Source organism: Balaenoptera physalus (assembly GCF_965194825.1).
Source record: "Balaenoptera physalus genome assembly, chromosome: 7".
Lineage (NCBI taxonomy): Eukaryota > Metazoa > Chordata > Mammalia > Artiodactyla > Balaenopteridae > Balaenoptera > Balaenoptera physalus.
The window spans coordinates 28,602,398-28,618,892 of NC_138886.1; the positions used below are offsets into that span (position 1 = coordinate 28,602,398).

The 16,495-nt window shown below is 35.9% G+C and overlaps 1 long non-coding RNA gene across 1 annotated transcript in view; it reads left to right on the top strand.

Moving 5' to 3' along the window:
* LOC309665079 overlaps nt 1-16,495 on the top strand; it is a 100,679-nt gene that overhangs the window by 48,901 nt on the left and 35,283 nt on the right. The gene's annotated exons all lie outside the window — the stretch shown is intronic.

The window sequence follows — 16,495 nt, forward strand, 5'->3', positions numbered from 1 at the left end:
TCTACCCAGAGGGCAGTGAGGCAGGGTCAGTGGACCATGGCAAAATTGATTCAATATTGTCTAAACAGAGTTCAAAGTATACAGAAGCTATGCCATTCATTGTTGAACCTTAAATAACTAGATGTATGCAAAGCAGCAGAAAACTTGACACAAAACACTGCCTTGAATTCTTTTGTAAAAATAATTGAATGGCCTCAGAGACAAACTAATGTTCTATGTTTACAATAAGAGTGACATAAAAGAATATCACCAATGAGAGAAAAACAAGTGTGAACCAGTATAGTATCATTCAGTTGAGTCTTGTCGTAGGCTAAAGTTGACTTGCCTTGTCTAGCTTGTGAGAAGTCCACTATACAACGATAGGTGGATTATAATATTTGACTGAGGATGCAAATAAGAAGTAGAATGCATGATGGAATTTCTTCTTAAACTAATTAAATAGAAAGGTCACTTCCATATCTTGTAGATCAAAAAGAAACCTGCTCAAATAAAACCTTGAAACTTTATGATACTGGCACAATGGAAAGGGAATTGCTAATATTATTTAGGAAAGAAAGACTGAAACAAAAGTGGTCCAAAGGCATTATTCTAGAAACAGGAGTGTGGGTGGGGAGGGGGAGGACTAATTTTCTTTTTAATGTTTAGATATAAAATATAAATTGAGTTTCTTCTGCCCTGCACATCCATTTTTCTTATAATTTAGAATAAATAAAAAATAGTTGCAAGATGGCGGAGTAGAAGGACGTGCACTCACTCCCTCTTGCAAGAGCACCAGAATCACAACTAACTGCTGAACAGTCATCTACAGGAAGACACTGGAACTCACCAACAAAGATACCCCACATCCAAAGACAAAGGAGAAGCCACAATGAGATGGTAGGAGGGGCACAATCACAATAAAAATCAAATCCCACAACTGCTGGGTGGGTGACTCACAAACTGGGGAACAGTTATACCACAGAAGTCCATCCAGTGGAGTGAAGGTTCTGAGCCCCATGTCAGGCTTCCCAACCTGGGGGTCTGGCAATGGGAGGAGGAATTCCCAGAGAATCAGACTTTGAAGGCTAGCGGGATTTGATTGCAGGACTTTGACAAGACTGGGGGAAACGGAGACTCCACTCTTGAAGGGCACACACAAAGTATTGTGGGCATTAGGACCGGGGGGAAGGAGCAGTGACCCCATAGGAGACTGAACCAGACCTACCTGCTAGTGTTGCAGGGTCTCCTGCATAGGCAGGGGGCAGCTGTGGCTCACCACAGGGACAAGGACACTGGTAGCAGAAGTTCTGGGAAGTACTCCTTGGTGTGAGCCCTCCCGGTGTCCACCATTAGCCCCACCAAAGAGGCTGCAGCCTCCAGTGCTGGGTCACCTCAGGCCAAACAACCAACAGGAAGGGAACTCAGCCCCACCCAGCAGCAGATATGCTGATTAAAGTTTTACTGAGCTCTGCACACCAGAGCAACATCCAACTCTACCCACCACCAGTCACCAGTCCCTCTCATCAGGAAGCTTGCACAAGCCTCTCAGATAGCCTTATCCACCAGAGGGCAGAGAGCAGCAGTAAGAAGAACTACAATCCTGCACAAGCCTGTGGAACAAAAACTACATACACAGAAAGATAGACAAAATGAAAAGGCAGAGAACCATGCACCAGATAAAGGAACAAGATAAAACTCCAGAAAACCAACTAAATGAAGTGGAGATACGCTACCTTCCAGAAAAAGAATTCAGAATAATGATAGTGAAAATGATCCAGGACCTCGGAAAAAGAATGGAGGCAAAGATTGAGAAGATGCAAGCAATGTTTAACAAAGACCTAGAAGATTTAAAGAACAAACACCTAGAAGAATTAAAGAACAAACAATTATTCAGAGATGAACAATACAATAATTGAAATGAAAAATACACTAGAAGGAATCAATTGCAGAATAACTGAGGCAGAAGAATGAATAAGTGACCTGGAGACAGAATGGTGGAATTCACTGCTGCAGAACAGAATAAAGAAAAAAGAATGAAAAGAAATGAAGACAGCCTAAGAGACCTCTGGGACAACATGAAACGCAACAACATTCGCATTATAGGGGTCCCAGAAGGAGAAGAGAGAGAGAAAGGACCAGAGAAAATATTTGAAGAGATGATAGTCGAAAACTTCCCTAACATGGGAAAGGAAATAGCCACCCAAGTCCAGGAAGTGCAGCGAGTCCCATACAGGATAAACCCAAGGAGAAACACGCCGAGACACATAGTAATCAAATTGGCAAAAATTAAAGACAAAGAAAAATTATTGAAAGCAGCAAGAGAAAAACGACAAATAACATACAAGGGAACTCCCATAAGGTTAACAGCTGATTTCTCAGCAGAAACTCTACAAGCCAGAAGGGAGTGGCATGATATACTTAAAGTGATGAAAGGGAAGAACCTACAACCAAGATTACTCTACCCAGTAAGGATCTTCAGATTCGACAGAGAAATCAAAAGCTTTACAGACAAGCAAAAGCTAAGAGAATTCAGCACCACCAAACCAGCTCTACAACAAATGCTAAAGGAAATTCTCTAAATGTGAAACACAGGAGAAGAAAAGGTCCTACAAAAACAAACCCAAAACAATTAAGAAAGTGGTAATAGGAACATACATATCAATAATTACCTTAAATGTGAATAGATTAAATGCCCAACCAAAAGACAAAGGCTCACTGAATGGATACAAAAACAAGAGCCATATATATGCTGTCTGCAAGAGACCCATTTCAGACCTAGGGACACATACAGACTGAAAGTGAGGGGATGGAAAAAGATATTCCATGCAAATGGAAATCAAAAGAAAGCTGGAGTAGCAATACTCATATCAGATAAAATAACTTTAAAATAAAGAATGTTACAAGAGACAAGGAAGGACACTACATAATGATCAAGGGATCAATATGAGAAGATATAAGTTATAAATATATATGCACCCAATATAGGAGCACCTCAATACACAAGGTAAATGCTAACAGCTATAAAAGAGGAAATCAACAGTAACACAGTAAAAGTGGGGGACTTTAACACCTCACTTACACCAATGGACAGATCATCCAAATGGAAAATTAAGGAAACACAACCTTTAAATGACACAATAGACCAGATAGATTTAATTGATATTTATAGGACATTCCATCCAAAAAAAGCAGATTTCACTTTCTTCTCAAGTGCACACGGAACATTCTCCAGGATAGATCACATCTTGGGTCACAAATCAAGCCTTGGTAGATTTAAGAAAACTGAAATCATATCAAGCATCTTTTCTGACCACAACACTATGAGATTAGAAGTAAATTACAGGGAAGAAATTGTAAAAAATACAAACATATGGAGGCTAAACAATACATTACTAAATAACCAAGATATCACTGAAGAAATCAAAGAGGAAATCAAAAAATACCTAGAGACAAATGACAATGAAAACACGATGATCCAAAACCTATGGGATGCAGCAAAAGCTGTCCTAACAGGGAGGTTTACAGCAATACAATCCTACTTCAGGAAACAAGAAAAATCTCAAATAAATAATCTAACCTTACACCTAAAGGAACCAGAGAAAGAAGAACAAAAACAAACCCTCAAAGTTAGCAGAAGGAAAGAAATCATAAAGATCAGAGCAGAAATAAATGAAATAGAAACAAAGAAAACAATAGCAAAGATCAATAAAACTAAAAGCTGGTTCTTTGAGAAGATAAACAAAATTGATAAACCATTAGCCAGACTCATCAAGAAAAAGAGGGAGAGGATTCAAATCAATAAAATTAGAAATGAAAAAGGAGAAGTTACAACAGACATTGCAGAAATACAAAGCATCCTAAGAGACTACTACAAGCAACTCTATGCCAATAAAATGGACAACCTGGAAGAAATGGACAAATTCTTAGAAAGGTATAACCTTCCAAGACTGAACCAGGAAGAAACAGAAAATATGAACAGACCAATCACAAGTAATGAAATTGAAACTGTGATTAAAAATCTTCCAACAAACAAAAGTCCAGGACCAGATGGCTTCACAGGTGAATTCTATCAAACATTTAGAGAAGAGCTAACACCCATCCTTCTCAAACTCTTCCAAAAAATTGCAGAGGAAGGAAAACTCCCAAACTCATTCTACGAGGCCACCATCACCCTGATACCAAAACCAGACAAAGATACTACAAAAAAAGAAAATTACAGACCAATATCACTGATGAATATAGATGCAAAAATCCTCAACAAAATACTAGCAAACAGAATCCAACAACACATTAAAAGGATCATACACCACGATCAAGTGGGATTTATCCCAGGGATGCAAGGATTCTTCAATATACGCAAATCAATCAATGTGATACACCATATTAACAAATTGAAGAATAAAAACCATATGATCATCTCAATAGATGCAGAAAAAGCTTTTGACAAAATTCAACACCCATTTATGATAAAAACTCTCCAGAAAGTGGGCATAGAGGGAACCTACCTCAACATAATAAGGGCCATATACGACAAACCCTCAGCAAACATCATTCTCAATGGTGAAAAACTGAAAGCATTTCCTCTAAGATCAGGAACGAGACAAGGATGTCCACTCTCACCACTATTATTCAACATAGTTTTGGAAGTCCTAGCCACAGCAATCAGAGAAGAGAAAGAAATAAAAGGAATGCAAATTGGAAAAGAAGAAGTAAAACTGTCACTGTTTGCAGATGACATGATACTATACATAGAGAATCCTAAAAATGCCACCAGAAAACTACTAGAGCTAATCAATGAATTTGGTAAAGTTGCAGGATACAAAATTAATGCACAGAGATCTCCTGCATTCCTATACACTAACAACAAAAGATCAGAAAGAGAAATTAAGGGAACAATCCCATTCACCATTGCAGCAAAAAGAATAAAATACATATGAATAAACCTACCTAAGGAAGCAAAAGACCTGTACTCAGAAAACTGTAATATACTCATGAAAGAAATAAAAGATGACACAAACAGATGGAGAGAAATACTGTGTTCTTGGATTGGAAGAATCAATATTGTGAAAATGACTATACTACCCAAAGCAATCTACAGATTCAATGCAATCCCTATCAAATTACCAATGGCATTTTTTACAGAACTGGAACAAAAAATCTTAAAATTTGTATGGAGACACAAAAGACCCCAAATAGCCAAAGAATTCTTGAGGGGAAAAAATGGACCTGGAGGAATCAGGCTCCCTACTTCAGACTATACTACAAAGCTACAGTAATCAAGACAATATGGTATTGGCACAAAAACAGAAATATAGATCAATGGAACACGATAGAAAGCCCAGAGATAAACCCACACACTTATGGTCAACTAATCTATGACAAAGGAGGCAAGGATATACAATGGAGAAAAGACAGTCTCTTCAATAAGTGGTGCTGGGAAAACTGGACAGCTACATGTAAAAGAATGAAATTAGAACACTCCCTAACACCACACAGAAAAATAAACTCAAAATGGATTAAAGACCTAAATGTAAGACCAGACACTATAAAACTCTTAGAGGAAAACATAGGAAGAACACTCTTTGTCATAAATCACAGCAAGATCTTTTTTGACCCACCTCCTAGAGTAATGGAAATAAAAACAAAAGTGAACAAATGGGACCTAATGAAACTTTAAAAGCTTTTGCACAGCAAAGGAAAGTACAAACAAGAGGAAAAGACAACCCTCAGAATGGGAGAAAATATTTGCAAATGAATCAACGGACAAAGGATTAATCTCCAAAATATATAAACAGCTCCTGCAGCTCAATACTAAACAAACAAACAACCCAATCAAAAAGTGGGCAGAAGACCTAAATAGACATTTCTCCAAAGAAGACATACAGATGGTCAAGAGGCACGTGAAAAGCTGCTCAACATCACTAATTATTAGAGAAATGCAAATCAAAACTACAATGAGGTATCACCTCTCACTGTTAATCATCTGAAAATCTACAAACAACAAATCCTGGAGAGGGTGTGGAGAAAAGGGAACCCTCTTGCATTGTTGGTAGGAATGTAAGTTGATACAGCCACTATGGAGAACAGTATGGAGGTTCCTTAAAACACTAAAAATAGAATTACCATATGACCCACAATCCCACTACTGGGCATATACCCAGAGTATACCATAATTCATAAAGACACATGCACTCCAATATTCATTGCAGCACTATTTACAATAGCCAAGTCATGGAAGCAACCTAAATGTCCGTTGGCAGACGAATGGATAAAGAAGATGTGGTACATATATACAATGGAATGTTACTCAGCCATAAAAAGAAACGAAATTGGGTCATTTGTAGATATGTGGATGGACCTAGAGACTGCCATACAGAGTGAAGTAAGTCAGAAAGAGAAAAACAAATATCATACATTAAGGCATATATGTGGAATCTAGAAAAATGGTACAGATGAACCAGTTTGCAAGGCAGAAATAGAGACGCAGATGTAGAGAACAAATGTATGGACACCAAGGGGGGAAAGCTGGGGGTGGGGTGGTGGTGGTGGGATGAATTGGGAGATTGGGATTGACATATATACACTAATATGTATAAAATAGATAATAAGAATCTGCTGTATAAAAATAAATAAATTTTTAAAAAGCACATAAAAACATAAACAAAAAAATAGTTAAAATAAGTTTAATGATGTAATTTAAAGTTTCAAAATGAGAGAATATCCAAGTGTAATTCTAAAAGTCCTGCACTACTGTTAGTACTTTCTAATTTTGTTTCATATGTGTGTAGAATGGAAAAGCTATATGTGGTTTGGGGCATTTTTTGCTTTCTTGGGAAATGGCAAATAGCCAAAGTGTTCAACATATAACTTCCCCCACCATGTTTTCTAACAAAAGTGATCTACGAACTGATGCCTCTCCCTCTCCAAATAATTGCAGCCTCCTCACTGTATTTTCTGAGTCATACCAACCAAAAAGATGGTGTAGGTTTTAATAAACTCACTTTGAAACATTTTAATATTAAATAATGTATACATGCTGTAAGAAAACACCAGTTGAAATGGAGTGCTTTCAGGTGCAAACAGGAATTTGTATTAAGAATGATAATTTGGGTGAGAAGCTAAAAACTAGAACTGAAATATCTCTGAGCATGTGTTCACAGGAAAAAAAATGTAAAAACATGAAGACTGCTCATTGCAATTTCAGTGGAATCTGTCACAACCTGCGCACGGCTAAAACAGGTCTTTGCACCAGCACGTTAATTTGTTGTGATCACCTGAAAGATTCAGTGCTAAGAAATTCTTCCATTGTGGCAGTTGCTACATTTATAAACTTAATGTGCGACAAGCCTTTTTATCTGGATTATTTGATAATGTTCCCTGTGACATGTTGGAGAGCATCATTGCTTTAAGGGATTCTGCAATAACTAGATTAGTTGGCATTATTCTCCCAAAGTTTGGATGTTCTTTTAGAGAAAGAAAGCATTTATGAGTCGAATTCCTCATTAGAATATTTTTACTTAAAAATATTTTTACTTAAAAATATTCTAAAGGTCCAAATTTCCTTCCCAGACAAGCAGAGGACACAAGGCTTAGCCTGGGCTGTAGTTCAAGAGACTGAGGCTGGACCTGGAAGTGAGGTAGGAACAGGGCTTTGGGGAAAAAAAAGATAGTATTGGGGAAAAATTGTCCTGTAGAAATACTGGCAAAGGATCTACCTACAAGAGCATGCCATTAAACACCAAAAGGCCAGGCAAAAGTGGGAGAATCAGGTTTGTCAGCAAGACTTGAGCGGACAGGTTCAGGAGGGAAGAAAAGGAGAGTGCCTGAGGCAGGCGTGAAAGGATGAGAGGCTCCTGAAAGTGACTTGTTGATTCTGATGCTCTGTTACCCAGACTCTCTCCAAGGCTTATGAACCTAAGCGGAACCTTATTTCCATCCCAGGTTACTGAGTTAGGTTTGTTGTCATTGTCTGTAGTTTAGACAGAGCGGGAGGCACCAAAAAGTGTAGTCTATTTAATGTGCCTGGAGTTAAAAAGTTAGTAAATTGACAATTTTCACACCATGAATTCAAGTTTGAATTTATCAGACTTCCAGTTTAGTTTGAGACGGTGCCTTTGTAATAAAAAGCAAATCAGAAGGCCTAGATAGCTTTAGATGTGGTTCCTTTTCCAACAATTTTGCCTAAAATGCAGGAACATCTTTTACCTGCCTTTGTAGTATTTTTTTCCCATTCAGGAACATTTTAATTATGTCTCTGGTTATTGCTCTTGTTAGAATTGTGCTAAATTTTCTAATTTCTAAATGGGGCTACAGCCACATTTGAATAATTTTTGTCCGTTTTCCTTTTATATTTTAGGAGGGAGTTTCAATTTTATTCTCCTGATATCTGATTAGATTTTCTAGCATCAATTTTCCGTTCAAATTAATTTGTTAAGAGGACAGTTGAAAGTCAAACAGACTTTTCTCAATCCAGTCCTAGACTGCCTTTCCAGCTTCGTTTTTTAAAAATTGAGGTGAAACTGACATATAACACTGTATTAGTTTCAGGTATACAATATAATGTCAATATTTGTATATATTGCAAAATGATCACCACAGTAAGCCTAGTTAACATCCATTGCCATACTTAGTTATAAAAATTTTTAATGAGAACTTTTAAGATCTCTCTTACCAAATTTCAAATTACAATATAGTATTAACTATAATCACCATGCTGTGTTACATCCCCATTATTTATTTATTTTATAACTGAAAGTTTTTACCTTTCCACCCTCTTCACCCATTTTGCCCATCCCCCCACCCCTGGGAAACCACCAATCTGTTCTCTGTTGAGTTTAGGTTTTTTTGTTGTTTTAGATTCCACATGTAAGTGAGATCATATGGTATTTGTCTTTCTCTGTCTCACTTATTTCACTTAGTATAATGTCCTCAAAGTCCATCCATGTTGTTGCAAATGGCAAGATGTCCTTCTGTTTCATGGCTGAATAATATTCCTGTGTGTGTGTGTGTGTGTGTGTAGCACATTTTCTTTATCCATTCATCCATCAATGGACACTTAGGTTGTTTCCATACCTTGTCTCCATATGCTAGTGGGAATAGGGTTTAACATGTTTTCTGTACCTTATATGTTTCAAGAAAGGACAAACATGTACCATTGTCTAATTTAATTTTTCTATCATCCTATCAGTTTGATATTATCAATTTCACATTATGAAAGAGGCATAATAAATAGGTTGCATTACATTTGACATTTTTACAGGACTTTGAGAAATTAAAAATTAGACCCCCAATGGGAGAGCTATTCCAGCTAGCTTTCCTTAGTCCCAAAATAACAGGCAGGAAGGGTGTTCTGAAGCTGTCACCTTTCAGGAAGGTGGAGAAGCTTTATCCTACATAAAGTATAGTGGAACAGAGATGTGAAATACTAGTAAAAATGCTACTGTGAAAAGAACCTTGCCTTTGTTAGAGAATAATGATCCTCTATACAAATTATGTCAGTATATCTTTGATATACTATAGTGCAATCTTTTTCAAACTGCAATTTGAGGATCTCTGGGGAGCAATCTCAGGATACATTCTCAGGTCTGTAATGCCTTCAGTTAAATTTTTTGCTTTTATTTTGGTAAGTTTAAAAATACATACATAATATTTGGGCCTCATCTCAACAGCTTGCATATTAAGCATTGCATGGTGATTTCATTTATACTTCTATAAACAATCTCTTTAGCATGAAGTAGAGGTATTTTAATAGGCTATGAAATAAAAGCACCAAGGTGTTCTTAATATGTACACCCAGCAGGTGATGAGAAAATGACATTATAGCGTGCCGTACAAGGTTTTATAGTGGTGAAGTGAGGAAAGTGGTGGGAAAATGATTCATTACAAGATTCACATTAACATGCTGCTCTTCAGAGTCTCGCTCTAAGCATTAACTATTTCACCTTTACCTGCATAATTAGACGATACTGAGCTAAACTTTGTTTTTGTGGTGGTTTGTACTCATTTTGTATTTTTTGTTATTTTACAGTTTTATGAGAATGAAAGGCAAAAGGAGTTCATTTCAAAGTTATACATATTTAAGTAAATCTTGTGTGTAAAGTTTTTTTTTCCTTTAAATAGTTTTTACATTTTAAAATAATACTTTAGAAACAGTCGTGTAGTTGAAAGATCATGAACCTTGGCGTTAGAGCCACATTCAAATTCTGATTTTGCTGCACCTTAACTGAGGAGGTAAATTAGCTTCTCTGAGCCTCTGTTTTCTCATCTATGAGAATGATCACAGCAACTTTGTTGTTAAAATCAGGTAACAGGTGAAACGATGTGCAATGTATGCTTGTTTTCTTCCTTTCTTTTCTCTCTTTATCCTGAATCTACGTTTCGCCTTCTCACGTTTTCAACAGCAACCCACCAGGGAAGAGCACAGGCCGTGGATTGGCAGCACACTGCAGTTTTGGTCCACGTAGGCCTGGAGGAAATCACTTGAGAGAGGGGGTGGAAGATAAAGCTACTGTACTGGAGTTGTTTATAAATTATTCATGCTCTTTCTGGTCCCCCAAAGCACGGGTAGTCAGAGTATGTTTAACACCTGCCTCCTTATGCTGAGCTGGAAGCACTCTCAGGATAAAAGTCTTGTTTAGATTTTTTTTTTTCTTTTCTTCAAATTAACATCTGCTGTGGATTTTTAATCCTAAGTAATTAACAATGAAGCAAACTTCTATACCTAAGTTACTAAGGGATTTAAAATTATGTCTGATTAAAGTTGATGTGAAATAAAAACCTCTCAACGTTGGAATACGATAGTTTAGACAATTTATATACTTTTCACACCTACAAAAGTATCAGTAGAATAGGAAATAATAGATAATAATATATAAAAGGGCTGATACCATCAATTCTTTTAATTCTTTGGAGGAAAAACTCTCTAGCATGAAATCCTGGCTTATAAAATTTTACTGTGACACTTCGTTAACAAGCATGGTTACATGACAGAATCCTACTAGTAACTTTTCAGAGTGAATATGGGTCAATCTGTCTCATTCTAGTTAGTTTGATAATCCATACAGTGTGGTAATGAGTTAATATCATGGTCTATTCCATCTTTAACTTTTATGATTCCTTATACTCATTTATTAAGCAAATAATCTTTGAGATCAAGGCACTAATAGGTTATGAGCTCTAAAGAGATGCACTCAGCAGTTTATAATCTACTAGAACTAAGACGTGTTCAGTTACTACAACTTTGGACTATTTTTTGATGCTGTTTGAAGGGGATGGGGATAGAGAAGGATCCACAGAAGTGGCGACTTTTGAGCAGAATCTTGAGGAATGGTACACTGTCGGTAGGATGGTACAGAGTAACTTCCACGTGGAGAGAACAGCATGCGCAAAAACGTAGAGATAGAGAAGAAAGCTGTGTTCAGGAGTGGCAGCTGTTGCAGATTGGGTGGGGTAGGGCTCCTTCAGAAAGACAGTTTAAGATAGGCTGTGATTAGAGGGCTTAGAATGCCAAAATGTCTAAATAGGGCAGCAGTGTGCACTAGGACCAATACACAGAATGCAGCAAGAGTGAGCCTTGAGATTTAAAAGAACTTTAGATGCTTAATGACCATCAGGTAACAGAGCTCATCCTATAACCCGCATTAAGTCGTAAAGGATAATACGCGAAGCCTCAGGCCATTGAAGAAAACTCTGGTCCTTAACTGGTGGCAAGAAAAGGGACCGCTTATGCCTACCATTCTGTCACACCTTTAGGGATTAGTAACCATACTATCTCACTAAACCCTTAGGACTAATCTGCAATCTTTGTTCTCTACAATGGATTTAAATATATCACTCCTTGCTCCCACCCATGCATGATATGTGACATAAGAATCTCACCTATGCAAAATAATGTGAATGTTCTCTCAGCTTCAGGTACAAAGCAAGGAGTATACCTAACTTACAGTTTGTTATATCATAATGGCTAGGAGTATGGCTCTTCAGCTAGACAGTCTGAGTTTAAATCCTGCCTCCACCCCTTTCTACTTATACAACTTATTCAAGTTTCCTGTCTAGAGTTGAGAATAAATACATAGTTGGGAAGGGGAAGAGTATTAGATAATGTAGATATTCTTTCTTGATACTAACAACAAAATGCAACAAGTGACAGCTTCTTAAGCCAGTTGCTATGTGGAATCTGAAACTGTATCAAAAGTTCTCCTACCTTCTAACACTAGAATCACTGGTCTTTCCTGTAATTAGAATGGCTATTTTACCCATCCATGATTTTGTAACATCACACATTGGTCACTGGAAAATACCATTCACTGATTTATGCAGGTCTTCAAAATGTTAACACATTTCATAATACAATACCTAAAAAAAAATCCCACGTGTTAATATTACTACCAGTGTTATCAGAAAAGTCTTTAGTATTGAGAAGATGTAAAGTCCACAATGAGGAATACAAGGTTGCCAAAATTCTAATTTTCGTTTGAGAGCTACAATTTTATTATTTGCAACAAAAATGTCAGGTTCTTATGACAGGCTCACTTTGTTCATTTTTGACAGATGTCTACCAAATACCATAGACTTAATGACTATAGTTTGTCTTAGTCTATCTGTTCAAGTAAAAACGGAATTCCATGAAAAGGGTTACTTCAGACCCCAACTGAAATAACTGCATTTCTGAAAAAAACCATCATGTTTTGATATGTGCTTTATACATAATTCTCATTTTATTACTCAGGTTATTGAAGACATGTACTCAAGATGTTGAGATATAACTTTTACAGCTTCATTAAATACACTCAAGTGAAACTGCCATTTTTAAAAAATTCAAATAAATGGCAGTGAAGAATGCAATCAGTACTACTTGTACAGTGCGTGGCACTGCCTTGATTTATGCCAAGTGACAGCAGTTTTACCTACCATTGCTTTTGCACCATTCATGCAAATATCCAATGTTAGTTATAAGTTCTTTATACATCTTGTACTCAATTCTGTCAACTCTGTACACTGCAAATAATTTCTCCTAGTCTGTGGTCTTTTTGTTATCTTTTGAAGAGATTTTCAATTCAATTTTAATGTTCCATTTGTCTTTTTTTTTTTTATGGTTTGTTTTTTGTCCTAGGAAATCTTTGCCTAATCTAAGGCCACCAAAATGGTCTTCTAGAAGTGTTTTAACTACTTTTGGGTCTATGACTCATTTTTAGTTACTCTTCATGTATGCTTGTTTTTCCAAATAAATATGTCAGTACCATCTTTTGAAAAACTTGAAAATGGCTTAACTTTTATAGATGTTGTTAGATTTGGCTTGCTAATATTTTCAGGATTTTTGTTCCTATGTTCATGAGGACCACTGTCCTGTTATTTTCTTATTTTGTAATGTCTTTGTCAAGTTCTAGTATCAGACAACACTGGCCTCATAAAATAAGTTGGAAGTATTCCCTCCCCCCCCCACTTTCTGAAAAACTTTGTGTAATTATGATTGATTGGTGTTATTTCTTCATTGAATGGAAAAATTTATAAGAGGAACTATATGGGATTGGAGTTTTCTTTGTGGGAAGATATTTAATAATAATTTCAATTGTATTCAGAAATGTGAGGCTATTCAGGTTTTGTCTCTTCCTGTGTCAGTTTTGGTAAGTTTTATTTTCCTAATTGTTCTATTTTGTCTTAAGTTGTCAAATTTACTGGCATAAAAATGGTCATAATTTTGTATCCTTTTAAGTAAGGTAAGATCCATAGTGTCAACTCTTCCTTCATTCCTGATATTTGTGATTTGTAATTTCTCTGGTTTACTTGATTGGTCTAATTAGAGATCTACTGATTTTGTTGCTCTTTTGAGAAACAGATGTTGGTTTCATTGATTTTCTCCATTGTTCTTCTGTCTTATACATTCTTGATTTTTATACTTTATTATTTCTATCTATTTAATTTGGGTTTATTTTATTCTTATCTAGAAAAAAGATTAAGAGAACTTTAGATCACTGAATTTGTATCTTTTTAAATTTTCTAATAGAAGTACTTAAATCTATCATTTTCTAACAATTTTTTAAAAAATTGAAATGATACAAAGTATGAGCCCTGACCGTAACAAAATTAAACTAGAAATCAGTAAAATAAAGCTCCCTGGAAAATCTCCAAGTATTTGGATAGTAAGAAAAACACTCCAAAAAAAATTCAATAGTCAAAATGTAAATTAGAAAATCTTTGAAGACAATAAAATTGACAAATCTCCAGCAAGACTGACAAAGATAAAAAGAGAAAAGACACAAATTACCATTATCAGGAATAAAACAAGGGATATCAATTTAGAACTTGAAGACATCAGAAGGATAATGAGGAAATGCCATAACCTCCATACACTAATTTGACAGTTTAGATGAAACAATTCCTCAAAAAATACAAACTATCACAAGTCACCCAATATGAAATGGATAATTTAAATAGCCCAATAACTATTAAACAAACTGTACTCATTTTACCACCCCCCCTCCCCAATCTCTAGGCCCAGATGGTTTCACAGGAAAATTCTACAAAATAAAGAATTAACGCCAATTCTATACAACCCTCCAGAAAACAGAAGAGGAAACATTTCCAAATACATTTTATAAAGCTAGTATTACCCTGAAACCAAAAAGTAGAAGAAAAAAAAAAAAAAAACAACCAAAAAACCCTACAGAACAATGCCCCTCATGAATATTCACAAAAATCATGATCAAACTATTAGCAAATAGAGTCCAGCAACAGCTAAAAGGAAATATACATCATGACCTAGTGGGGTTTATTTCAAGGATACAAGGCTTGTTTAATATTCAAAAATTAAGCAATGTAAATTTATAACATTAACAGGTATAAAGAAAAAGTCATCTGGTCATATCAATGCAGAAAAAGCATTTGAGAAAATTCAATACCCATCCATGACAAAATTATGATCAAACTTGGAATAGAAGGGAACTTCTTTAACTTGATAATGGGTATCTACCAAAGGCCTAGAACTAACATTATATGAAAGACTGAATGCTCCTAATTTTGGGGACAAGGCAAATATACCAGCTCTCATCACTCTTATTTGCAAATGACATGACTGTGGGAGTATTGGCCTGTTTGTTAGATTACTCCACCATATGGAAGAGGGATTCTCAAGTCTTTGCTTTTGCATTTGCTGTTAGCATACGTGAAATACCAAAACAAAAATACAAGGAATCCTTTCTTCAAATGTTGGCGGTTCTTCCTAAAGAAAGATAATTTTCACATGTTGTGCATACTAGTCATCCAGACCTCTTTTAAATTTACTATGTACGATAAATGCAGATGTTTGAGCTGTCAGAGAGGTAGTGTATAATAGGTTCTGGAGACCAACTACTAAGATTTGTATCTTGGCTCTGCTATTCAGTAACTGTATGAACACTGTGGGCAAGTTTCTTAACTTCTCTGCTCAATTCAATTTCCTCAGTTATATAGTGCTGATAATAACAGTTACTTATCTCACTGGATTATTACTAGGATTACTAGGATTAAGTGTGAAAACGTGTGCAAATGAAAATAGTGTCTGATGTATAGAAAAAGCTCAATAAATATTAGTTACTCATATTATTGCAGATGTTTGAAACAAATGTTCCCATTCCCCTTAATGTGTTCCCTCTAATCAAAGAATAATGATATTACTCACAAAAATTTAATATGTTTGAGGATTTCCATCAGAAAGCAAACAAACAAATAGAAAATTTGTTAGCAGAGGAAACAAAATTAGTACATATGCAAAATATTCAATCCCACAAGTTACTTATAAAATGATAATTCAAAGAGCAATTAAATACCATTTTATAACTAGTAAATTAGAAATATTAAAATTAACAGCCAGGTCTGACTAGGTTTTAGTCAACAGGCATACTATATTGGTGACAGTGTGAACTGATGATGTAATTCTTTTTGGCAAACGATTTGCAAAACATTTGAAAAGAAATATACTTACGTCTATTGCATGTGACACTGGACTTCCTGTAACTCAGCATTTACAGCTTTGTCTCCTTCTCCTCCCACAGTGGACAGAACTAATTCCATATTCAGTCTTTCCAATGTGCCCCACAGTATCATCAGTTACCTGGGTGTTATCTGACATGCTCAGATATGATATGAGGATGAAGGATGAGAAGTATTAAACCCAGGCCAGGAAGTATGAGCATACATTAGGAAAAGGATGCCACAAAGGAACTGAGACTCAAGTATTAAGAAATGTGGGGCCAAAATAACATACCCAAGGTCAGATTAGATTGTGTCAGAACTTTCAAGATTTGGAGTTTGAAACACATGGTTCTAGGGACATACTAAGAACCATATACAGTATTCTTACGGTGTTTGTTTATTAGCGCCATCTTTTGAAATCTTAAAGGAAGTTCATGGTTTTAAGCTGGAAAGCAGAGGACACTAAGAAATATAATAATCATCAAATTTTGAGTCCTTTTGGTAGAACAGATGGATCTATTTATTTATATATATTGGCTCCTATATTCTCACTCACCAATAGATTGTT